Source organism: Protopterus annectens, chromosome 2.part2 (genome assembly GCF_019279795.1).
Source record: "Protopterus annectens isolate FY-2018-M chromosome 2.part2, PAN1.0, whole genome shotgun sequence".
NCBI classification, from domain to species: Eukaryota; Metazoa; Chordata; order Ceratodontiformes; family Protopteridae; genus Protopterus; species Protopterus annectens.
Window position 1 is genome coordinate 412,360,776 of NC_056730.1, and position 25,203 is coordinate 412,385,978.

A 25,203-nucleotide genomic window follows, 5' to 3' on the forward strand; every position below is an offset into this window, starting at 1 on the left:
TAGGGGAAAGGAAGTAGATTGCCAGGTCTTTCTTCCATAGCACACCCAAACATACAGATAGTTTAGAGCTGTCATTCAGCCTTCTGCATGTCTTTGGGAGATGGGGGGAAAAATGAGAAAATTCATATAAATTCGAGGAGGATAAATAGATTTTACACAGAAGACACTCCAGCTGAGAGGTGAAACAGAAAATATGTTACTGTAAAGTGATAATGCTACCCACCCGCGGTGGTGGTGGTGCTGCGGTAGCGTTGTCGCCTCACAGTTAGACGTTGCCCGTTCGATTCTCAGTTAGAGCATCTTCTGTGTGGCGACATGCGTGAATGGGCGTTCCTTCGTTGAAGGTTGTGCGTTAGGCCCGGCAAGCCAGTACGTAAAAATCTACTGCCAATCATTAGCGGACCGGAGTTCCGCTGTGGCGACCCCTAAACCGGGAAAAGCCAAAAGAAAGAAAGTGATAATGCTACCTAGTGCATCATTATGTCACTCATAAGTAGATGTTCATTGTGTTACCCTGCTGCAGTCATCACACTTGGGTTATCCTGCCGTCAGGCGGTCCCGCAGTCGGCCAGAATTCCAAAGTCTTGGTCCGGCGTCGGTTGCTGTCGCTTCTTCCCTGACGTCAGAGCGCCAGGGGTATATCAGAGGCATCCGACGCCATTTTCTTCAGTCTTTCTTGCAGCGTGGTGCCCGAAGCAGAAGCAGTTCGCAAGTGCCGGTCGGCCGACACCTGAGATTTTCGCATCGAGTTTCAGTCCAAAGTCTTCAAAGCTAAGTACCCCATTGGTGAACCTTTTCTTGCCACAGTCCGATGTCAGAAAAAGTTAACAATTGCATTTCTTGTGGGAAGCAAATACCTCATAAGGACTTTCATTCTTTTTGTATACCTTGCCTAGGCCCAGACCACGACGTCACTGGTTGTCAGTTTTGTGCTAGGTTCAATAAGCGAACTATAAAGCGTCGCTTTGATTTCGCACGACACTACTTCAGTAGAAAATTTAATTACACTATGCCGTCGGAGCAACCGACTATCGACGTGCATAACAAACGCAAGGATAGGGACAGGCAGCCTAGATCCAAGCCAGACTCTGAGGCCTCGGCTGGCCCGGTCGCCGGTTCTCCGGTTTTCAGTGAGGCGCCTACGCAGCCCCTGGCTACCGCTGAATTGGATCCCCAGGCCACATCGGATTCCCCTAGCAGAGATTTCTAGGCCAACACAGCCTTTTTCCTTAGGCCCTACCAACGACATCGCAGTAGGGGAAGCCGGTGCTGCAGAAACACCTTCGGTTTCTGAAGGTGTCTTCAGACCGACTACCCTCACCATAAAATCTTATGCTAAGCTTAAGACTCCTCTAAAACCAAAAAAGCCTACACTTCAGTCTCCAGGTCAAGGCCGTATGCCTAAGAAACAGATGCTTAAAATGGCTGAAGACTTAATTTCTTTGATCAAGGGTTCCCAAACCCCCCCCCCCCGACAAAAGGCCTAGACAAGAGGAGGATTATGCCTCCTCTGATCAAGTGTCTGTTTCCTCAGGCTCCTTTGAGGAACAGGATTACTTCTTTCCCCCTTATGAAGATTCTAATGCTGAAGACTCAATTCCCTCAGCTTCTCCCCCTGAAGACTACTCCTTTGGGGAAACCTTACACACCATGAGGGAACATTTCCACTGGGAAGGTCAGGACTACTCTGACTCAAAGAAAAGGCTCCGGGAGTTTCTTTTACTTCCCCAGCACAGACCTCTTGCTATCCCCCCAGTTTTGGACATAGTAGGTGATGTTTTCTTAGAATCCAGTTTAAATCCAGATTCTCTGCCTCCTGCTCCAGCCAAACCAGATAGATACTATAGAGTGCCTGACTCTCACAAATTCCTTTACAAAAACCCATGCTGCTGATCCAGAGACAATCTCCCAGGGTCCCAAAGGGGCTAAGGCTTCTATGGCTAAAAATCCTGTACCTTCGGAAAGGGACTCCAGAGCACTAGACAGGTGGGTGAAGAAGGTTTACACCTCAACTACTCTAGCTATGAGAGCACTAAATTGTCAGTTTCACATCCTTATGTCTCAAATAAAACAAAAGATGGGCACGCTCCTTTAACAGTCTGAACTCAAGGAAATGCAAAATCTGTTGCATGCAGCTGAACAGGTGGGCAAACATACTTTACAATGTGGTTTTGATGCCTTGGAAGCTTCCTCCAGAGCAGCTGTTACTGGGTCTGTTATACGTAGGCATGCTTGGTTAAAGGAACAATCTCTGCCTGATCATGTTAAAGCAAAGTTACTGGATGCGCCCTTACAGCAGGATGTTTTATTTGGGGTTAAAGCAGAGGAGGTTTTAAAGAAAATGGAGGATAAGGCAAAATCTATGCAGACGGTCAAAGATTTCTTACAGGTACAGCCCCACGCTTCAGCAGAAATTGGCCAACAAAAAATTGGTCCTTTCCAGCTTCTGACAGGCCACAGAGGAGTAAATACAGGCGCCCTAGGGGCAGAGGACAAGCACAAATCCCTTACAAACCTCGCCAATGGGGCACTACAACACAGAAGGGAGGAGAAGACAGGTCTCAAACCATTAGAAGGCAAACACAATGACTTACACCTCAAACTGCCAAGCAAAACCCTCTTGGCAGCTCCCTTGGGAGGAAAATTAACACTTTTTGCAGACAACTGGCGCATCGTCACAAAGGACAAATGGGTCCTAGACATTATCTCACACAGATACAGATTCCATTTCCACACCTTGCCAAGGATAAAAGGAATGCCAAACGTGACACAAAATCAATGGGCAGAGGCACAAAAACAAATTACAGCTCTCATGGACATGAGAGCCATCCAACTGGTACCTACACAGGAGCAAGGCCAAGGATTTTACTCAAGGCTCTTTCAAGTCCCCAGAAAGGACAATGCTTGGAGACCCATTCTGGACCTTTCAGTTTTAAACACCTCCTTGCAAGTACCCAAATTCAAGATGCTAACACTACAGCAGCTTCTCCCCATATTTGGCAAGAAAGCTTGGCTAGTAACGTTGGACCTCAAGGAGGCATACCTGCATGTCCCTATCAGACAAAATTGCAGAAGATACCTCCGTTTCATTGCAGGTTCAACCCATTACCAATTCTCTGCACTGCCCTTTGGCTTATCTACTGCGCCCAGGGTCTTCACAAAATGCCTGGCACCAGTAATTGCATACTGCAGTCAGAGGGGAATTCAAATATACCCATACCTGGACGACTGTCTCATACAAGTAGAAAGCAGGGACATTCTCTTACAGCACCTGGCTTTTGTAAAACATCTTCTAAGTTGCCTAGGGTACACAGTAAACGAACAGAAATCAAAACTAGTGCCCTCACAATCTATGACATTCCTGGGTGCCAGCTTGAATACAATGGTCCAGATGGCTTATCTGACGCCAGACAAACCACCACAATTAACTCAATACTCCAGAACAATAGCAGCAAAGACCCAACTCCCTGCAAGAAAAATTCTGCAGGCCTTGGGCTTCATGGCATCTTGCATACTACTAATACCATTTGCAAAACTGCATATGAGGAAATTGCAATGGTACCTAAAAAGCGTATGGACTCAACACAGCCACAGTTTGGAAACAATGATAAATCTCATTCCCTGCCTTCAACAGGAGTTTCTATGGTGGTCACAGGCTTGTCACCTCAGCAAGGGTCAGCCTTTCACCCTACCCCCAGCCAGGCAAACTATGACAACAGATCCATCGGACTATGCCTGGGGGGCACACATGACAGGACGGTGCGTTCAAGGCTTATGGACAGCAGATCAAAGGAGTCTGCACATCAATCAAAAAGAAATGCTGGCTGTACAAAATGCTCTGACAGCCTTCAAGGACCTATTGCATCCAGGACAGCTTATCATAAGGACAGACAACACCACAGTAATGTGGTACATAAACAAACAAGGGGGCACACACTCCTACCCTCTATGCAGGCAAGCAATGACCTTGTGGAACACAGCACTGGCTTACCAAGTTCAATTACAAGCTCAATTCCTGCCAGGAAAAAAGAACATATTGGCAGATGACCTAAGCAGAAACATCATGGATCCCCACTAATGGAAACTGGATCCACAAGTATTCGCAATGATAACTCAAAAGTGGGGGCTCCCAGACATAGACCTGTTTGCCAGCCCTCAAAACGATCAGCTAACAAAGTTTTGCACAAGGACTTTTCACCAACAAGCTTGGAAAGTGGACGCTCTCTCATTCAGTTGGAAAATGCTAACAGTATATGCCTTTCCTCCACTACCCCTTCTCACAAAGGTGCTACTGAAAGTCAGGATGGAGAGACCCCGAATTATATTCATTGCTCCAGACTGGCCACGCCAGCACTGGTACCCACTATTAAGGAATATGGCCCAGGGCCCACCATGGATTCTACCACAAATTACCCACCTGCTCACACAGCAAGACAATCAGATTCTACACAACCAGCTCAAAACCTTACACTTGGCTGCATGGAAAATCACCTAGGCAATCAGCCAGCTCCTCTCTCGCAAGCTGTTATGGAAGTTATTCTGGAGGCCAGGAGACCCAGCACCAGGAAAGCCTACTCAGACAAATGGAAAAGGTTTTGTGCCTGGAACCAAGCTAAAGGCCAAAATACCCTTCAGCCTGACATTCCTCAGATTCTGCAATATCTAACTGAGATGTTACACAAAGGGCTTTCTTTTTCATCTATTAAAATCCACGCCTCAGCCATTTCTGCTCACTACAACATGGATCCTCCCTTATTTTCACATCCACTCTTAAGGCAGTTTCTCAGAGGGGCCAAGAACATTAGGCCTCCCAGGAGAGCACCAACACCTACTTGGGACCTCAACTTTGTTCTGGAAAAACTCACGCTACCTCCTTTTGAACCAGCTTTCTCAGCTGACTTAAAGTTTATATCATGGAGACTGCCCTGCTGCTAGCAATCACTTCAGCTAGAAGAGTTTCAGAGCTTCAGGCACTAATGGCAGTAGAGCCTTTCCTCATTTTTCAAGACAGGGTTTCTCTACGAATTAACCCCTCCTTTATGCCTAAGGTGGTATCCAGTGTGGCCCTAAATCAAACCATCCATTTTACCCACCTTCTTTCCAAATCCACAGAACAAAGGAGAAAGACTCCTGCATTCCTTGGACATTCACAGACAGCTACGTTACTACTTGGATAAAACTAAGGTTTTCAGAAAATCTGACCAGCTTCTTGTATCCTATGTTACAGCATCACAAGGAAAGGCCATCTCAAAACAAACCATTTCCAAATGGATAGGACATTGCATACGTTTTTGCTACACCCACCATGGAAAATCAGTTCCTGCTACCATAAGGCCCCACTCTACCAGGGCAGCAGCTACATGTACAGCCTTCCTCAGGGGGGTACCAACCAAGGATATTCTGGAAGCTGCAACTTGGAGTTCAGTACACACCTTCACCAAACATTATCACTTACCACTTTACTCTAAGACTAGAACGGGCTTCGCCACTGCAGTTTTGCAGGGCCTTCTAGCCTCCTCTAACCCTGTTTGACTCCTCCGCCCATCCTTAGCTTTGGGATTCTACCCAAGTGTGATGACTGCAGCAGGGTAACACGATGAACATAGTACAGTTTTGTACCTACTATAAATGTAGATTTTCGAGTGTATACCTTGCTCCAGTCCAGGTTGCCATCCTACCATCCCCTCTAAAACTAGCTGAACTTATCTCTATTCTATACAACCTCTGTGGTGTATTTGCTTGTGCCTATGGGTTTCGTTTTACTTTTTTCAAGATAGCGATATATATATATATATATATATATATATATATATATATATATATATATTTTTTTTTTTTTTGCCTACCTATTAGGGGCACCTGACATCTGGGGCAAGAAAAACTGAAGAAAATGGCGTTGGATGCCTCTGATATACCCCTGGCGCTCTGACGTCAGGGAAGAAGTGACAGCAACCCACGCCAGACCAAGACTTTGGAATTCTGGCCTACTGCGGGACCGCCTGACTGCAGGATAACCCAAGTGTGATGACTGCAGCAGGGTATACACTCGAACATCTACATTTATGGTAGGTACACAACTGTACTTTAATATTACTGTTGTATGCACTTATGGTCTGAGTCATTGGATTGGGTGGAGTCACTTAAAAGGAAATGTGATAAGTGAACACTGTGTTAAAAGTAGTGCCAGTTTAATACCTTGAATATTGTTGATTCTCAAGGTGATAAGATGGCAGGGAAAACGGTTGTTCCAAGGGCATTTCATAGCCATTGAGTAGATTGTGTGTTTTGTTTGTAGGACACCAAAGTTTGTTAGCTGTTTTGTTATAGGAGTTATTTTGTGTGTGCTGCGCATTTGCTTCTTTGGCTTACTTCAGTGGGCTGAAGAGTGTCATGCATGAAGCTTCAGGGAACCGTGTGTGTTTCTACTTTCTTTGAACAGTAGACAAAAGAGTGGCATATGTAAGATGGCATTGTACAGTTTTCTTTTGAGTGCTTCACAAATTGCCATTGTCTTGCTCACTGCATACATAGCTTTTATTTTTGAGCAGAATACACCGCCTGGCTAAATGCTTGTAAATGAGTACATATCCTGCCATCTGTTCAGACACCAGTTAACGTGGCACTGAATAAGTTCATAGATTGCTGTCTGTTTTGGCACCAGTTTACTTGGCAGATTTCATTCACCTTTGTCAAATCCATTGAATAACAAAAAAGGTTGCGTCTTACAATGACCACATTTCAGGGATAACATTTGCCTTTTCCCAAGTTAGTATTTGCCATATGGTGAAAGCCACATTGTAGCTGTCCAAAACATGCAACTTTACAGCTGATGTTCCAGAGGATTAGCTCCTAATGCTAGGTTCTTCCACCAAACTCTTCAGCTCACTGCTTTCTACAAGAGATTTTTGCTTTTATTCTGTTGCACTTGGGCAGTTCATACATTAACAGAGGTAGAAGGGTGCTCCATACTGTATTGAGTTGCTATTGATTTTTATGATCACACTAAGTCTTTAGTTTTTGGCAGTTTGAAAGCAAGCATTAGTTGGTCGACATTATCCTGTCATTTTTCCGCCAGTACTGTATTGGAGTACCTAAGCGATTCTGTATAACTGTTTATTTCTGCCTAACTAGGCTATCTTTAGTTAATAGGAGATATGTCAGTCAGAATAATTCTCCTGCATTTCAGTAGATAGGAATAATTAATTCTGTGATTGAATGCGTGTTCCCATCACTCAGTCCATTCTTCTTACTTTTATGGATGGGTAGCTGTCAACATTCAGGAAGGCCAGCTAGTGTTTTTCCAGTCCTGCAAAAAAAAAAAAATACAGTACTAACAAAAACACATTACTTTATATTTTCAGTGCTTGGCTAATTTAAAAGCTTTTGCCAAATTGTTAAGCAGTTCCTTAGCAACACAGTATATGGATGAACTTCTTGGTAGAGATTTGTGGTTTTACACCATGGTTTATCATGTCTAGTGTGTTCTTCAGAGTCATCCATTTTAGGTACATGATGGTGTGGTCTATAGCAAGAGGTGAGAGAAAACAATACTAAGCTGTTTGTATTGAAGTGTACTTTCTGGCTACTTAGTTAACTGTAAATAGCCATTTGTTCTAGAAAAAGAAGTTAATAAAAATAGCAACAGAGCAGGAGAAAGAGCTTGTTCAGTGGAACACAGTGTTGAAGAGAATAAGAACCCCTTTGCCAGAGAAAGTCTGGGTCAGTGCTGATTGGGCTTGTAGTAAATCTCTGCTAGAACTTTAGTCAAATATTGCAGGTGTGACCCTGCCCTGGTAGTCATTATCAAGCTTTCTTTAAAGTGTTTTGTACTGTTCAGCTTAAAATTGCAGCTTTAATAACAACATAGGCATTTCAGTCATCCATCCAGTATGGTGCTGCAAGTATGAAAAGTAGAAGACCAAAGATTCCACAATACTTGTAATGAGTCTGCTTCATCACAAGCCTCCAAACAGTTATAGATCACGGAATAGGTAAGGCCAACCTAATACCGAACAGGATATGTTAATTCAAGCATCAAAAGAGAAGTTGGTGAGGCTTAAAATGGCCCACATGGGCAGCAAGCCTAGTACTTGCCAATGAACCTAATATTTTTTTCTTGTAAACCGTAAAGGAGCATTGAACTTCAGTTTGCAGTTTTATATTTTGTAAGCAGACAAAATAAGGTTGCATTTTCTCATTTCACCTTCAAATTCAGCGATTTCTGTATTATCTTCTTTAAAGTCTCACCAGTACTTCATTAAGGTTTTGCATCACAAGCTAAAGATGCCATGCAAATCAAATGTGGTTTGCTACAAAGCAGTTGCACTGTTCAGTCTTTATCATAGAAAGTTCTGTCTCAAAATTTTCTTAACTTGTCTGTTAGAAAGACAAGCACAATTAAAAAAAAAAAAAAAAAAAAGAGACAGGAATCGGCAGATAGATGCACATCGCATTGAAAGTTCATTCATTTACTGCAACTGCCCATCTCATTTGAGAATGAATCTCTATCATTTCATATGCTTAACTCTACTGTACAAGATGTAATGAGTAATACTAAGCATAGTTAGGTTCATTAGTTAAGCAAATGGTTCAGAAGTCTGTTTTTTCAGTTTTATAGTAGTGAAAATTGCAGACCGTTTAATTGTAGCTTTTGAGAAAAGATATTATAAAAAAGGTTTTCAAACCAAGGACCAAAATGAATTCCAGTTCACTGCTATGAGGAAAGCTGGGTACCACACACACACACACATACCTTACAGCATGCTTGCAAACAGGACTACAAGTATGAGGTTGTCATATCTCTTAGCTTGTTGAAAATGAAAGTAGGAATAAAGGCCATTGAAAAGTAGGTATGTCTAGCAAAAAAATATGGATGTCTGATTAGCATAAAATTTGAATACCAAATGACACACGACTCTTACTGCTTCCGGTGAGAATATGGTATACTACATTGAAACACATGTCTAAAATTCATAGTAGTAAAAATAATGGAACATATATAAACATTATCAGACACCATGTAAAACCTGCATACTTTAATGAGCAAGGTAAATTGTTTTTACTTTTAAACAGGGAGAGATGCAAGATGTCTGCACTCTTCACTCTTTCTTTAAATTATTGGTGCCATTTGAATGTTGCAATTGTCATGTGGTTTTCTGTGTACTAGACAGCTTGCAAAAACGTGTGATGAGATTCAGATAATTGCATGATGGGTAAATCAAGCCTGAAAATAGGAACAGTTGAAAAATCTGGAGGTTGCTGCTGTTCTGGAGTAGCATTGAGATTGGGTCCTGTGTTTTTCAGTCACCAGAATGACTCTTGGCAGTGAATGGAAGGTTATGTCTGTGATGCCCGTGCACTGCTCCAGTAATCAAGGAGCCTCAATCCTCACCACTAGCACCAGTGAGGGATGTGCACATTGGGAAGGATAACAAGTACACACACAGTAAAGTACAATTTCCCTTAAGAGCACATAGAGATCATAGTCCGTCTAGGGCTGGTTTCTCCCTTTCTCTCCAAATCCCCAATAAGACTCCCCACTGGCACAGCTATAAGACTCCCCACTGGTACAGCTGCAGGGTCCAGATCTCTGTCCAACCAGTGTTTCGTGTCCCTGCCCAAGTAGCTGACACACACACACACACACACACACACACACACACACTTTAAGATATGAGTTGTATACAAACACACATACACACCTGGGGAAGGTTGGCACAGGTTCTCCAGCTATGCCCCTTTCTGACCAGGCTATAAGGTAGTAATCCAATGCCACTGACCACTATTTATCAGTTACTAATAAGGCCCTTCCCAAGGGGTGACCAATTTCACTGTGTAATATTACTGTTATCCAAATAGTAAGTGTAACCCAGAGCTAAGGCTATGTTGGAGTGGCTTAATACAGTATCACTAAATACATGCAAGTACTGTAGAGCTTAAATTATCTCTACACAAAACAGCCACAGTTGAAAGGTTTAAAAATATTTAATAGTAAATAATAAAAACATAAGGCAAATCTTATTACTTCAACACAATGACATTACAGAGTTCAGAGATCACATGAAAATGCTTTAAAATACTGTAAAATAGTCTGACATAAATATAGAAAACAGTTGAACTAATCTGGCTATTTCTATCTATCTCTAAGAGAAACACTGTTCTAATTAAATATGGTACTTGCAGAGCAAAGACAGAGTGCTGGTGAGTTGATGTGTTCAGGTTCAGGCAAAATTCAAAATGTTTTAATCTTTCTTTCTATCCTTAAATTGATAACGCAGTATTGCTGGTCATTTCAGATTACATCATTCTTAACAGTTCTTTAGTTCCCAGGCTAAAAAAGTCAAAATTTACATTTCTTAGTAAGCTGCGCCTGGCCAGGAAGCCACAACACTAAAAGACATTATGCATGTAAAACCTTAGTAATTATCTCGAAATCAAAACAATAGAAAGAATTTCCTGGCCTAGACTTCCGGTCTCCGAGCTTGAGACCAAAGAGTCATGCAGTGCTTGACTTATTAGCTTTCTTCCAGCAGAGTGCACTGTGGTTACATTTTTGAAGCTCAGTACAACATATAGTTTAAACCTAACATTTAGTTTTCTTTACGTTTGTAAAACAAGCCTGTGGATTACATTAATATTTACATTGACATAGAATTTACAAAATTCTGTCTATCTAGGCTGGCAGCCTTCACAAGGTCATTCACTTATCTTTGTTTACTGGCTTAATAAGGGTGTCTTACATGTCAGTAGAAAGCTTACTTTTGAGAGGGATAAATTCTTTTGTGATGAAAATGAAGAGCAAGTTGAAGTTAAGGCCTTATCCTATGTGGTGATGTGACTTCAACCCTTTGCTAGAAACTTTTTTGTTGCCTTAGGTAAAAGTATGGAGTGGCTGCCATATCAATTTTGTCTTTATTTTATTTTTTTGGTTCACTTGATCTCATTTTACTGGCCCAGCTCCCCAGTGGCCGCCCCGAAACTTAATCTAGTATTGCTGTAAATGATCGTGCATCCTAATGGTGTGTTGGATGGTCATCTGTCTCTGCATCCATCGGGAGGGTGTCTTTTAGATGCTGTGTTCACTTCCCTTCCTCAGTTTTACGTCCAAGGGCAACTCCCCTCTTTGGACCATACGTCCCTTAGGGAGCATCTTAGACTACATAATAGGCAGTACAACTGTATTGTTATTTGACCTTGTCTAGTACACCTAAAGAGATACAAAAGACATACCTATGAGCTTAATTATATTCTAGCATTTTCATATTTCTATAAATATAAAAGCAAAATAATAGAGGCAGATTTACTTAGTTTCATATGAAAGCTCACAGCTGGTTGAGCAAAATTATGCTGACTGTGTATGTGTTACTGGAGCATAGTCACTGGAGCTTTATAAAATGTTCATCTTACTGGCACTCTTGCATCCCTCATGTATGGGATATTCTGCCAGCAGCTGACCCAAACATCGGTCTGACAGTGAGCTGCATCTTCTCCTAGTGACTTTGTCCTACTGAGACATGAGGACGTTAGTGAGGTATAAGAGGGGCTTTGAGCCGTGCTGTCTTCATATCTGGTTGTATCACTGTATCCAGTAATATGATTCTTTATGGCAACTTGGATTTAATGGAGTGCATCATTGACTGATGTAGATTATGGTTGTAAGCTTTCTATTGTATTGTAATATTTGTACTTTAGTGGTGTACAGTACTTGTTTTACTGTAAAATGTGGCGGTGGTACAGCGGTAGCGTTGTTGCCTCACGGCAAGAGGTTCTGCTGTTCGATTCTCGGCTGGAGTGCCTTTTGTGTGGAGTCTGCATGTCCTCCCCACAGTCGAGTGGCCTCCGAAAGACATGCGTGAACGGGCATGCCTTCACTGAAGGTTGGGCGTCAGGCTGGCAACTTGGCACCATTAAAATCTACTGCCAATTATTAGTGGACCGGAGTTCCGCTGTGGCGACCCCTAACTGGGAAAAGCCGAAAAGACAAACAACAACAAAATGTACTGTATAACTTCAGAAAAAGCCTTTATTGTATTAGCAGAATGCAGTAATATTACTGTAGCTTGTCTTGCTTCGTTTACAATTTGGTTCCATAAACACTGCTCTCATCCCTAACAAATGCTCAACTGTAATCTACAGGTATTTGTAATGAAATGAAAAATACAAGTATGAAGGGAAAACAGAGGGAAAAAACAAAAATGAAAGAGTGTAATAGAAAAAATCTAGATGATTTCTTAAAAAGCAAATCTTGCAAGTGCTCTTTCCTATGCCCACTTGTTTGGCCTTGCTGCTGTTATTGTATCTAAATTGTAAGGTATGTCAGCCCTCAACAAGACTGGGGAAATAGGGAGAGAAACTTGCTAAACTACAACCAATCTGAAATCCAGGTAGCACAGGTATGAATCTTAAACCCTTAGTTATGTAACGGTGACATCTAAATTCCTTTAACAGTTACCTACAGAATTAGTGTGTCTGAACAGTTAATATCGTACCAGCACCCAACCCAAGATCTCCAGTTTTTCATTGCATACCTGCTTCCTCCAGTCCAGTATGCTGTTAAAATGTGAGTTTAATATAACTTCTTAAAAATTGTATGCAAGTCTTCCACCATATGCCGTCAGAGACCTTCCATTTACTAGCGAAGGCTTTATTTGCTGCTATAAAAGGATAGTCCTGAATAAAGCTCCATCTTTCTCATCTTGTAGATCCAGAAGAAAAAAGGAAGGCAATCCAGTCAGTTCTGCAAAGCTACATTCTCCTCAGCAAGTCCTTAAACTTTGCCAGTTAGCTGTCTAATCTGGGACAACCTCAGAAAACATTCCACCAGTCTCCAACCCCAAACCCTCAAAATGTTTCCAGCAGTTGGATGACTTCCAAGGCAATATTTTTGCTAACCTAGCCAGAAAAAAAAGGTGACACAGAGGAATGACCTTTTGTTTCAACAGGATGCCCAAAGTCCTAGTTTGAGGTGTAATCTCCTTCCATTTGTTGAAGTGACAGTCACTGATTGTTGTGAAGCTGTTTGTGCCCTTGACAAAAAACTGCAAGGCAAGCTCCCTCTGCTTGGCTGTAAACTGAAACTCAGTCATCTTAAGAATGGAATATTAGTCTAGCAATACTCTTCTCCCAAACCAGTCTCTAACTTAAAAGAAAAAAAAAGATGAAACTGGTATATCACCAGTATCTACTATGTTTTCATCAAGTCTTAGAAAGAGCCACACTTGTTCTGTACTGTTAATTAGAAACAGATACTACAGTTTGTCTTCATGCCACCCAGACTTGAAAGACTTGGCCCATATCCCCATGCCAGTAATCTGCTGAGCAACTGATAGGTGTTGGCAGGGAACTTCATTCCCTGTTACCTGTTCATTTGAAGACTATATAATTAGTTTGGGATTCACCTTAGTGAAGGGAACAGTGGCTCTTCTGCTTGTACATGGTTTTCACTTCTCCACTATCTCCCAGTTCCTCCTTTTCCTGAAAACTTCAGAATGCTTTGCAATTGTACTAAAAAGCAAATTAAATGAGACAAAAAAACTATATTAGAATAAGTTTCAGAATAATAGTAAACACAACCCTAAAACATTCTGGGCAGCCATTGAAGAAATCTTGCATCCCGATCCCAAATTCAAACCCTAACCCCCCTCCCAATAACTCTTCACTGAAAGCTGCAGTACACTTCATCTCTTTTTTCACAGATAGTGTAGAATCGCTAACCAAGGATTCCCCAACATCCAATCCTAACCCTGCTCAGCAGCCCGTACCACCACTTCCACCTTCAAATTTGTGCCTACATAAAACCCCTCTTGAACTCAAACTATGCTGTACTTCAGCTGATGACCTTCCAAGTGAATACCTTAAAGTAACAGCCAATGGCATTGCCTTCCCTATCTCAATGACCAAAAACTTCTCTGTCCACAAACCTGTCTAATCTGTGGGGTCTGTATTACGTGATCGAATGCTTAGGTGAGAGAACACGTAAACATCGACCATATAATATCAAACCCCACAACAGCGAACGCCACCAGGAAACTGAACGGTCGGCCACCAAAAAAAAAAAAAGGAAGTTTACAGCCAAACTAAGAGGGGGCTTCGCCCCCCCAACTAAATATACCAGCTCCAAGATCGCTCTACAGTGGAGAAAATGGCAAAACACAGCGAACAGCCAAGGGAAATCTTTCCCTGGGTTAATTTGGCCATTCACTGTTTTTTGCCTTTGATATTATGTGGTCGATGTTTAGGTGTTTGCTCACCTAAGCATTCGACCACATAATATGGACCCTAATCTGTGTATTGTCTGTACTCAGACTATGTTGCTAAGGCCTGGAACTCCTTATTGCTATCCATCAGGTCAATACCCTCCCTCCAGTTTTTCAAAACCATTCTGAAAGACTTCCTAGCTAAACGTTGGCTATCTTCTTGCTCAACACCAGTACAAATATATCCCTAAATTTGGTCAAATACCTATTCATACCTTAGGTCTCCTTACTCTTGCTTCGTCACTCACTTCCTTGCTTCTTTCAATTTATCTCCCCTGGCCTTCTCTCTAATTATACCATAAGCCTGCTTTTCTCTCACTTCGTATTGCAATTCCTGTTTGTGTTATACTAGCTCACCTTTAATTTCTCTATAAACTGGCTAAAATTTCTCTGATTATTTAGTCATTGTCATATAACTTATTGTCTATTCTTAACCAATGTTTTCATATTTTCTAATTCTGTTTGTTTATTTAAACCATATTTGTTTTTGTATTGTTTTTAAAGACTGCAAAATGATTGTTCTTAAAATGTTTTGTAGTATTCTGGAGCTTTTCTCCCTGGGCCTCTGCTGAAAATGGGCTCCTACCCAGTCAGACTTTTGTGGTAATTAATATTGATAAATAAATAAATACATTTGATCTCTCCCAGTGTGAAACAGACACGTTGGAAAAAAGGGGCTAGTTACTGTCAGTTTGTGTAAAATTGTGATACTGGTTAGTAATTACACTTCCTGGATGCCAGCAAAGAAGAAATTTGAAGAACCTGACAGAAAATCAACTGTAGTATCATAGGAAGTTACTAGGCTATTGGCCCTGAAGCCCTTATAAGCCTAGCCAAGAGTTTAACCCATATTTAGAGAAGTCAGCCCCAGATGCCCCTGTCTAGCAGGGACACAGGTGGAATCCCAGGCATGTATTTTCGGTTTCTCATCCAGTTATCCAGGTTGTGCTTAAAAAGGGGGTAATGAGGTACTCTGCTTGACGTGGATAGGGAGTCTATTCCGCAGATGGGGGAGTCTCTGGGACATAAATCTGTCCTGCCAACAATGTCACAGACCAGGTTAAGGTCACATGTGTGAGTTACTTGAGTGGAGCTTGACTTGCAGTATGCAGGAGTCTCATCAAGGCGGGGTCCAAGATCGCCTTGTATGTCAGACAGAGGTCACCTCTGAGGAGTCTGTATGAAACTGAGTAGATAGAGCTTTTAGCCTGTCTGTTTATGGTAGATGTTTGAGGCCCCGTATTCTCCTGGTGAAGAACCTCTGTGGTCTCTCCAGCTGCTGCGTGTGCTTTGCGAGGTACATGCCGAATGGGGCGTTTTACTCAATTATGGGCCTTATAAGCGAAGAATGCAGGAATGTTATGACTTCCTTGTCTCTGCATGAGATACCCTTACTTATGAGGTGGACCATGTAGAAACCTTTCCGTACAATGGAAGCAACATGGTGGTCAAAAGTCAGGTTGCTGTCAACCTTGGTGCCCATATCCCTCATGACTGATTGTGTGCTTAGGACATTGTTATTAATGTGATGATTTGCGGGGATGTCACTGTCCGCATATGGGATGATGATGCATTTTTTGGTATTCAGCTTGAAGCCATGTATTTGGCACCAGTTATTTGTTTGGGTGACACCCTCTTGGAGAATGTCCACATCACTAGGGGAATTGATGACAGAACCCAGCTTGCAGTCATCTGCAAACTTGTTCAGCCATAGCCCACTGGTTTTGGCCTCACCTCAGAAAAGTACATCCCAAATAACAGAGGCCCCAAGACCGAACCCTGGGGTATGCCACTCATTACGGGTATACTGCTTGAGGTGGCTTCCACTATTTTGACTAGGTGGGTTCTATCAGTGAGCCAATTTGCTTCTCATCTGGTAACATAGTGATTGATGCTTAGTTGTGAGAGTTTATCTAGTATGTCTGAGTGGGGAATATTGTCGAAGGCTTTGGCCAGGTCAAGGTAGGCAGTGTGTACTGTCTTCCCCCAATCCATGGCTTTGGTGACTGTCTCAAAGAAGTCGACCAGATTTAACAGGCATGATCTTCCCATGATGAAGCCAAACTGTGTGGGATCGAGTGTTGGAGATTGTCAATGTCCTTGTTAATGATGTCCATGGTAATCCGTTGTATGGCCTTCCAGATCAGGCTAGTTAGGCTGATGGGTCTATAATTTCCTGGATCGGTGGATGCTCCACCCTTGTGCAGTGGGATGGCAGTGGCTGTTCTCCACTCAGCTGGGATAAAGCCAGTACTCAGGCTTTGGTTGAATAGGGCACCTAGTGGTGCTGCAAGTTTCGTCCTGAGTTTATCGGGTTCCATGGAGGCTGTATTTTTTTCCTTTGAGAGAGAAACAATGACCTGCTCCCTAGATATAAGGAGAAGGAGGCCTGTATTGGGATGTCCTGATTTACTGATGGGGGGACAGACAGGTGACGTTTTCGCTGAATCTGTCACCCAGCAAGTTTGCTTTATCTACAACATTTGCATATGTGGTGTCCTTGACCACCAGTTCTTAGCAGATCTGGGTGCTTCCTTTGAGATTGTGGACATATGTGAAGAAAGCCTTATGATTGTCTTTAGTAGATGTGACCAATTTGGACTCTGCTTTGGAGGATTTTAATAGTGCTCTTATTTGCTTCTTCAGGCTAAGGAGAGATTGCTTCCAGTTGGGTACCTGCTCTTTCTTGATCCTGGACAGCAATTTTTTCCTTTTGTTATAGAGTTTATTTATTGCAGATGTCCACCAGACAGGTTTACTCTTCCTTGCGGAGGATGATTTAGTTCTGTTTGGTATTCCTGATTCCATGTATCTATATAAATGCTCATATAGTGCTTTGGTGTAATTTTGGATATTGGTGCCAGTTCCTACAGAGGGGGGTGGGGGCTGTGAAGCTGTTTATACCATCTTTCAGGAGGCTTAAATCAACTTTGGAGATTTTGTTTGACCCTTGCTAGAGGGGGTCGGGGGAGATGGTGAAAGTGACTGCTTTATGGTCTTATCTTACCAGGGAGGATGATATTGTGGGGATGCTGCATTGATTACTCAGGTTGATTAATACCAAATCCAATATATTATCACCTCTTGTGGGGGTATTGACTAGCTCTTCCACAGTGTTTGCATTGACAACATCGAGGAATCTCTGGGCATTTGTGTTTTGGCATGAGTAGTTCTTCCAGTCTGTGTTTCGGTAGTTAGTCACCCAGGATCAAGGTAAAGGGTTGAATCTTGATAGATTCAAAGAGGTCTAGATAGGCAGATTGGGGATCATGAGTCAAATTTGGGGGCTGGTAACTCTCTCTAATTTCAATAGGGGTCTTGTCAATGGCTAACTGCACCTAGAGTGTCACCTGTGGGCCTTACTGTTTGACTAGCGTGGAGGTGTGTATGTCTTTAATATATATTGAAACTCTACCTCCTTTGGCTTTACTGCTCACGGATTGGGGTCTGAATGTATGATAGGATAAGTAACCAGGTAAAGCTGGAGTGCTGTCTGCAGCTTTGAACCAGGTTTCTGTGACTGTGTAGATGTCAGCATCTTCAAGGATTAAGAATGCTTGCAATGAGTGCAGTTTCATGTTTAGACTCCTAGCGTTTAGCAGCATGACCTTTAATTTGTTTTGTTGGTAGTTTTAACCTCATCACCTTTCCTAAAAAAAGGCACTGTTGGAGCGGCAAGACCCTTTGTCAGAAGCCTGAAGCCCAAGTGAGACAGATGCAGGCCATCTCTGGCAAAGCACTGTGGTCTGTCAGTCGCATCTTCCCAGGCTGTCTGGTACTGCATCCCCATGGAATGACACCAGAAGCTAAGCCAGTTGTTAAAGTCAGCCATTTTCTGTTTGTATTGAGGCATCATTCTGGGTGATGGTAGAATGCTGCTAGGGACATACCTGCCTGGGACACGCATTCAGCTAGCTCAATCATGTCTGTCTTCATATAGTCCAGGGAGATATATCTCAAGTCATTCATGCCAGGATGGCTGTCACAGAGTCATAGCAGTACCTGTTGTTGAGAGACTTGAGTGCATATGTGATATGGTGGATTCTGGCACCTGACAGACAGCTAACCATGACTTTCTTCTTATCCAGCCTGGTGAGAGGCACATCTGTGTGTGTCACAATGGATTCTCCCATAACTAATATGTTGGGTTTATGGTGAAGCCTTAGTGGCTGTGAGACACAGGTGTGTGGACTGTGTGGTATGTGGTGTGGAGGGCTGTGGAGATCAATGTGTTTTTGCCTTGGAGGTCTCCTTTGTTTTGAGTATGTTTTTGTTGAGGACCTCCACATATGTGGTGTGTGTTGTGTAGGTGTGGGTGGTGGTTGAGGTGTAGTGATTGTGTTGACAACCTTCTCAGTGCCATATATACTGGCTTCAGGGAGAGAGCATAGACTCTAGGTTCCTAATGTAATTGCATCTCTCACAAATTTTGTTCCTAGGTGGTAGTAGTAGATGGTTGTCTGTGTACATGAGGCAGTTGCTACACTGTCTCAGGATGCCCATATCAACCAGACTGGCAGGAAAAACTGTAGGAAATTGTCCATCCATATTTGCCAGAATCTGAGGGAGAAAGGCCAGGGAGAACTAAGGGGTAGGCCTAAAGCCAAAGTGCTTAAACCAAAACTAAGAGGCTTAGAATAACACTTAGAGTTTAAACAGGCTATAAACAAGCAGTAATAAATACAACAGAAAAGATGCATTTGAACACTTTAGAGAACAAACAGCAAGTACCAGAAAAAGCAAGATGAAGTAATAGAGTAGGAGGAAGAAACATGGATACAGCAAAAGCAGCTGAATAAAGTGTTTTAGTAAAGTGGAATGGGACAGGGGAGGAACAGAAGGTAATTCAAGGTTAAGAAAGTAAGGGGGTTGGCCTTCCTAACTGATCTCTGTATTAGGTAGTATGAGCTAATGAGATGGGACTGGGAGGAGTGTCCCAGATCAAATTTACAGTAGGGGTGGGCAACTGCAAAAGCCACCAAGGTTAAGAACTGGGCTGGAGGGTGGGAGAAAAACACAATTCAGCCAGATGTCAGCAATTATATAAATGCAGACACAGATAAGTAAATAATTCAGTCATGCAAATAAATGAAAACAGTGCAGTACTGTTAAGAATCACTGAACAGTTGAAGTGCAAAAAATATACTTGTATCAGCTCTGTATTTCCAGATTGTTTAAGAAGCACTTTGTCAGGCACAATGGAGCTTCTAGCAGGATAAGCAGAATGTCACACAAAGGTATTAATTTTATACCAGCAAGATAAAAGATCCTTCCAAAGCCAAGTCTTGAGGCAGTCAGATAACACAAAAACTGTTTGACCAGTGTTTCCACTCTGGGATGAGGTTAATACAAACTCCCTGCTGCCCCGGGGAGCTGTAAAGGTTCCCCTATGTGGAACCAGTTAGTTCAAGCTAAAGTGCAATGCCAAATGTCTTAGAACAGAAATAAAAATTTCAGCAAAGATCAGTAAACAAAATTCAGCCAGAGGTCAGCAAATAAAAACCCAGATGCAGATAAGTAAATAATTCAGTCAAGCAAATAAATAAAAACAGTGCAGTACTGTTAAGAATCACTCAACAGTTAGGTAAAGTGCAAAAGTATACTTATCGGCTCTGTATTTCTAGATTGTTTAAGCAGCACTGTCAGTCAAGCATAATGGAGCTTCTAACACATTAAGAAAAAAAAAAGAAAACTGTATGGGTGGAATCGTGTGGCTGTTCAGCAAAAAGCAGTTCACGTTTAAGCTTTGGTACAGGAGATAGTGTCCGTTAGTTAAGATGAAAATAAATCTGATGCACTCAGAGGGGTTTAACATAATGAAACACTGATAGAGTAAGTCATATAAAAAGCTGCAAGAAAAAACAGAAGAACCTTTAACTAGATATTCAGATGAAGTGATAATAGTGTAAACAAAGTCAGAGGATGAAATGAAGAAAAGGCTGGCTGAGCACCAGGCTTCTCAACTAAAGCTAAAGTTTAGAGTTATGTGACAGAGAAGGCATAGAAAACCTAAATATTTTCAGGTTCCTATCACATAGTCGAACTTGTACAAGTTCGAACCTTATATGTTCGAGACCATAAGTTCGAATTTTGTACAAGTTTGAGCGTTTCAACGGAAATTTCTGTAAGGGGAGGTCTCCTTTCCATTCTGTTGAATGAGGTGCGATCTCGGAGTTGGTATATTTAAGTAGCGGGGGGTGTGGGGAGTGCAGGGGGCTTGCCCCCCTGCTTAAAACAGTTTACTTTGTTTTTCCTTTCTTTTTTTTTATTCATAGTCGAAGTTTTGTAAGTTCGAACGGAATGGTTTGTAGATTTCTAAGTTATAAAACTTCGACTATGTGATATAGACCCAAAGTTTTCTGCTGTGGCTGAGAAACTGGAAGGAACCGCATAAATTTTATTAAAGTAAAAACAAGCAACTGTGTGTGTCACTGCTGGATTTAATTTTTTTAAAACATTTTTATTAACATCCTGTATTCCATAGTGACATACGTAAACTTTCAATTATTAAAAAGACAAAAAAAATTACAAAGATTTTTTCGTGTATAGTACAAATATGATTTCTGTCTTATTCATTTTAACATTACATATATTGCTGAAGTCTTGCCTTGTCTGAAATGTGGCACATCTTCTTAAACATTATTCTGTATGTATTGTTCCATTTATTTCTATGTGGTTTGCTGCAACTCTTTTCTAAGGATCCCACTTCCAATTATTGTATTTCCTATACGTCAAGTAATTCTGTTATATTTCTTTTTGTTTTTGATTTCCATTTTCTAGGAGTTGCGTTTTTGGCAGTCAACATCATTAAACTTCTTAAACTTAGTAGGGCCTTAGTGTGTCTAGCCATTTCAGTTTTTCTGTCCGAGTTCAAAAGAATCATTATCCGTAGTTAAACTAATTTGTTTCACCAACATTTCTGACAGAGTAACCTGCTGGGAATTTCTGAATTCTTTCTGGTCATTGCATTCCCAAAAACATGTTCCCAGGTATCATTCTCTTTCTAATCGCACCTCCAGCAGTTATAGTCTACCTGTGAAAAAAATTCTCTAAAGTCTACTTTGGTATACAAATACCTATTAACACAATTCTGTGGTTTCTAGGTTTTGTTACATACTTGGGAGTCATACAAATATCCTCCCGTTGTCTCTCTGTAAAACTGCCTTTCTGTTCATGTTCCCACTCTCTTCTAACTTCTGATTTATTGTTATAGTTATCATGCATTATTTTATATGCCCACCCTTTTCTTATATCGCAGCTTTTGTTCTAGACTCAACTATAAATGTAACCAGAGCAGTTTTTTTTTTTTTTTTCATTTAACATTCCCCTATCCCTTTCTCTGTGATTGTACTCTTTATCAATCCCTGGTAGGGAAGACAGTCTCCAACCTGCAGTCCAGGCTGCTACTTGGTCTTATCATACTGTGTGACTTCCTTCCATAGATATTTGGCCCCAGTGCCTTTATTCCTTTGCTATTTTTTTTGCCAGTAAATTCCAGCCCCCTTTTGCCTTATTCCTTTACCCCTTCTTGCAGTCATCCCTATTGGTAAAATGTCCTTTCTTCATTCTGGTGTTGGCTATGTTCTCAAAATATTTTCTGCTACTCTGTAAATATAATATTCTGTGTGGTTCTTAGTATTCTCCTTAAGTGCCTGCATCCAAGATCCCACTCTCATTATTTCATGAACATCCCCCTATTTCAACATAAATTTTGTTGTACTTTGCGTAGTCTTCTGTTTGTGTTTTATATGCATGCGTGCTCAAGTGTAAGTGTGTGCGCGCGTGCATATATATGAGCCGTAATTGTGTAGCTCTAAGTTATCGCTTCAAATCTGGAATCCTAAACCATCTTGTTTTATGAGGAGAAACAGTTTAGCCCACTTCTTGCCTTCTTTCCTTCCCAACAAAATTTCGTCATTATTTGTTTTATACTAGTTATGGTCCACAGCTATCTGTGGGAACAGTGCATACAGAATAATGTACTGGCGGTGTGATTTTTCAGGGAAAAGCAGGACTTTGGCACTCTTACTAATGTTAAATTGAATTATTAAGGCAAAATCATTTTTACAATGTGCACAAAGGGGAAAAATCATTGTAAAGGTTTGTTTTCTGTTTTATAATGAAGTGTGCACTCCTGTCACTATGCAACTATGACGTTAATAAAGAAGAAGTTCAAAAAAGTTTATCATACCTCCCCAAGTACCTTTTTTCATAACATAATGCCCCAGTATCTCATCTCCTTATTCACTTTAAAATCTTCTCCTTTTTATAATATCAGCACCCCTGTTTTCCTTTTACACTGGCAAAATACCATCCATCGTAACTTTAGCACCCTTTTTCCTAATGTAACTTTTATAATTATTTTTTTTTAATCGACTTCCATTGACATTTAGGCCAAAACTCTTAAATCTCCAGTCATATACTTCATTTATTTTAACAACCCTTTTTAATGTGTTTTGGATTACTTTCACTCAACAGCCCCTTACCTAAACAGTAGAACATTTTATTTTTAGTATTAATTCACTTGGTGTGATTTTCTTATTCCTGATCTTGCCCTGATTACATACATCCAGAATAACCAGAAAATAAAATGAAAATCTACTATAAACATTATTACAAAAATCAACTGTAAACAGTTTTGTATATACACTCCTTAAATTGTTTATTAGAGCTTGCTTACTTCCAGTCTTGCTTGCATTTCTTCTTGCTCCTCTAGTACTTCTAGACAAGCCCAAGTCCCAACCTATTTACTTAACAAATCATGTTATTCTTATTTGGCTTTGTATGATTAACTGTATTGAATGTACCCCCCACACACACACACTCTAAAGGTTATTTCCCTCTACCACCCGAAGTATTTTCTGTTATCTGTCATCATTGCTGAGAGATATTAATTTCCGTTATTTTAAATTATTTTTAGTTATCCACACAAAAAAGAATTTAAAAAATTATCCCTTGTGTAATGAGTCCCCGTGTGCTTGTTCACCTTGTTCTTTCACGGTTGTTAAGATCTTCCATCTTCTGTCATACATTGCTAATATTTTCTAAGAATTCACTACTATTTTAAAAAAATATTGCTGCCTAAATTAGAACATACTATCCTGTTCAACTAGAGTTCCACGGTTACTTTGCATGTGCTGAATGTATTTTGACAGTACTAACATAGAGCTCCACATCTTACCTTATATTAGCAAACTAGGCACTTTTAAAGAACTGTTCAACTTTAGACTTTGGGAGTGAACATTTAGTAATAACTCCAATTGGATTGTTGATTTGCTTAATTCAGTCTACCTGTGTTAAGCCCTACTGTACAAACCTTCATTAACTGTTTGTTATGCTGCTACCATGGGTACATAGATCAAAAGATATTACAGGCATGGCTGACAGTTACTTTATATTATTTTCAGTTGCATTATCCATCCATCCACAATCCCTTTTTCCTATTTTTGCACATGGGGTCGGGGTGTCATTTTAACAGTAACAATCATAAATAATTTTCTAGAACAGTGATGGTGAACCTTTAGGGTTTGGCATGTCAAAAGCTCCTGGCACAAAATAATTCAGTGTACTTCACATAAGCAACGAATGTTAAAGCAGTGTCTGTATTAACTCTGCTGTTGGTGATCACTGACGTGTTACCCAAAACATTATGGTGCGTCTCACCTTTGATACGTGTGTCATAGATTCACCATCATTGATCACACCTTATCAGTACTGTTTAAAAAAAATTTTTTCAAGACTGGTATGGAATTGTTCCTTTTTGAATATGTTTGATGTATATAATCATTGTTGGCATGCACTCTGTCATCAGTCTTATAGACGTTCTTATTTTTAATAAAATAGAAAAGAGAGTCTCCTTTTGGTCCTGTGAAGCAAACTTCACGAATAGTGTTCTGCACTTATTTCTAGTTAAACCTCCTGTGACATGAAACCAATCATGTTTGCTGTGTATATATTTCTTCATTGTATATCATTGTCCATTCTGAAAAGCACTTTCTCATGATTGTTGTGAAGCGTCCTCCTTCCATCCTACAGTATAACTGCAAACCTGATGTTGTCCCTTCTTGACCTGTCTACTAATTCAACAAGTTTCTGTAATTGTTGCTGTTTAAGTTTCATTTCAACCACCTTTTGCTTCACTTCCTCTTCTGAGGACTGCAGGTAGCAGTGGCATCAGCATGATCTGAGAGTCTGTATCTTTTGTATCCTGGAGTTTTATTGTTTTAAGTGATATAGTTAACAAGTATGGCAGGCACTTATTTTGAAAACTTCAGCCTGTATTTGATTGATTTGATCACCTAATGTTGCTGATGTATCTTTCTGATTTTCTCCAATATATGATGTGTTTTCCACAGCGTAGGCTGTCCATCCATATTCTTTCCTGATTCTTTGTGGTCTCTCTTCAAATTTAGTCTTGCAAACTTTTCTCCTCTTGCTTACAGCCCTTCCCGTTGGAGAAGGTGTAGGTAATATTTTGTATTGCAATTGCTTCTGTTTTTTTTAACTAGTTTGGAACTGGTTTGTTTATTTTGTTTGTTTACCAGGTAAGTGAGCTGGTCCAAAGACCCTTTTCAGTCATGACCCAGGCCCTTTAGGGCAATAATACAGTTTTTAGAATTTACATTTGTTGATTTATTCATGGATTTCAGTTGGCAGTAATAACTTTCATTTGCTTTACAGTTGGCCGAGTTATAACAAATATGAAATTATAATATATGGCTTGGTGCATTCATTGATGGCTGACTGATTTAGAACAAAAGAGTGAAATCAAGTTTATATGCATTAGCAGGATAAGTTATAAGCAGTGTAAGCACATATAAGGCATAAAAGCTGCTACCAAGTTATGAAAATGAATTGCGGCTCTTAGGAAGAAACATTTCTTGTTTTCTGTATAAAGTATGTATAAAATAAAATCTCCCAGCTTTGAGTATGCAGTATTGTTAGGTAT

General features: G+C 40.8%; 1 protein-coding gene across 1 annotated transcript in view; it reads left to right on the plus strand.

The window, feature by feature from the left end:
• The window catches only part of LOC122795949 (transcription factor TFIIIB component B'' homolog), a 700,162-nt gene that overhangs the window by 189,850 nt on the left and 485,109 nt on the right, over nt 1-25,203 (plus strand). The window lies entirely within an intron of this gene.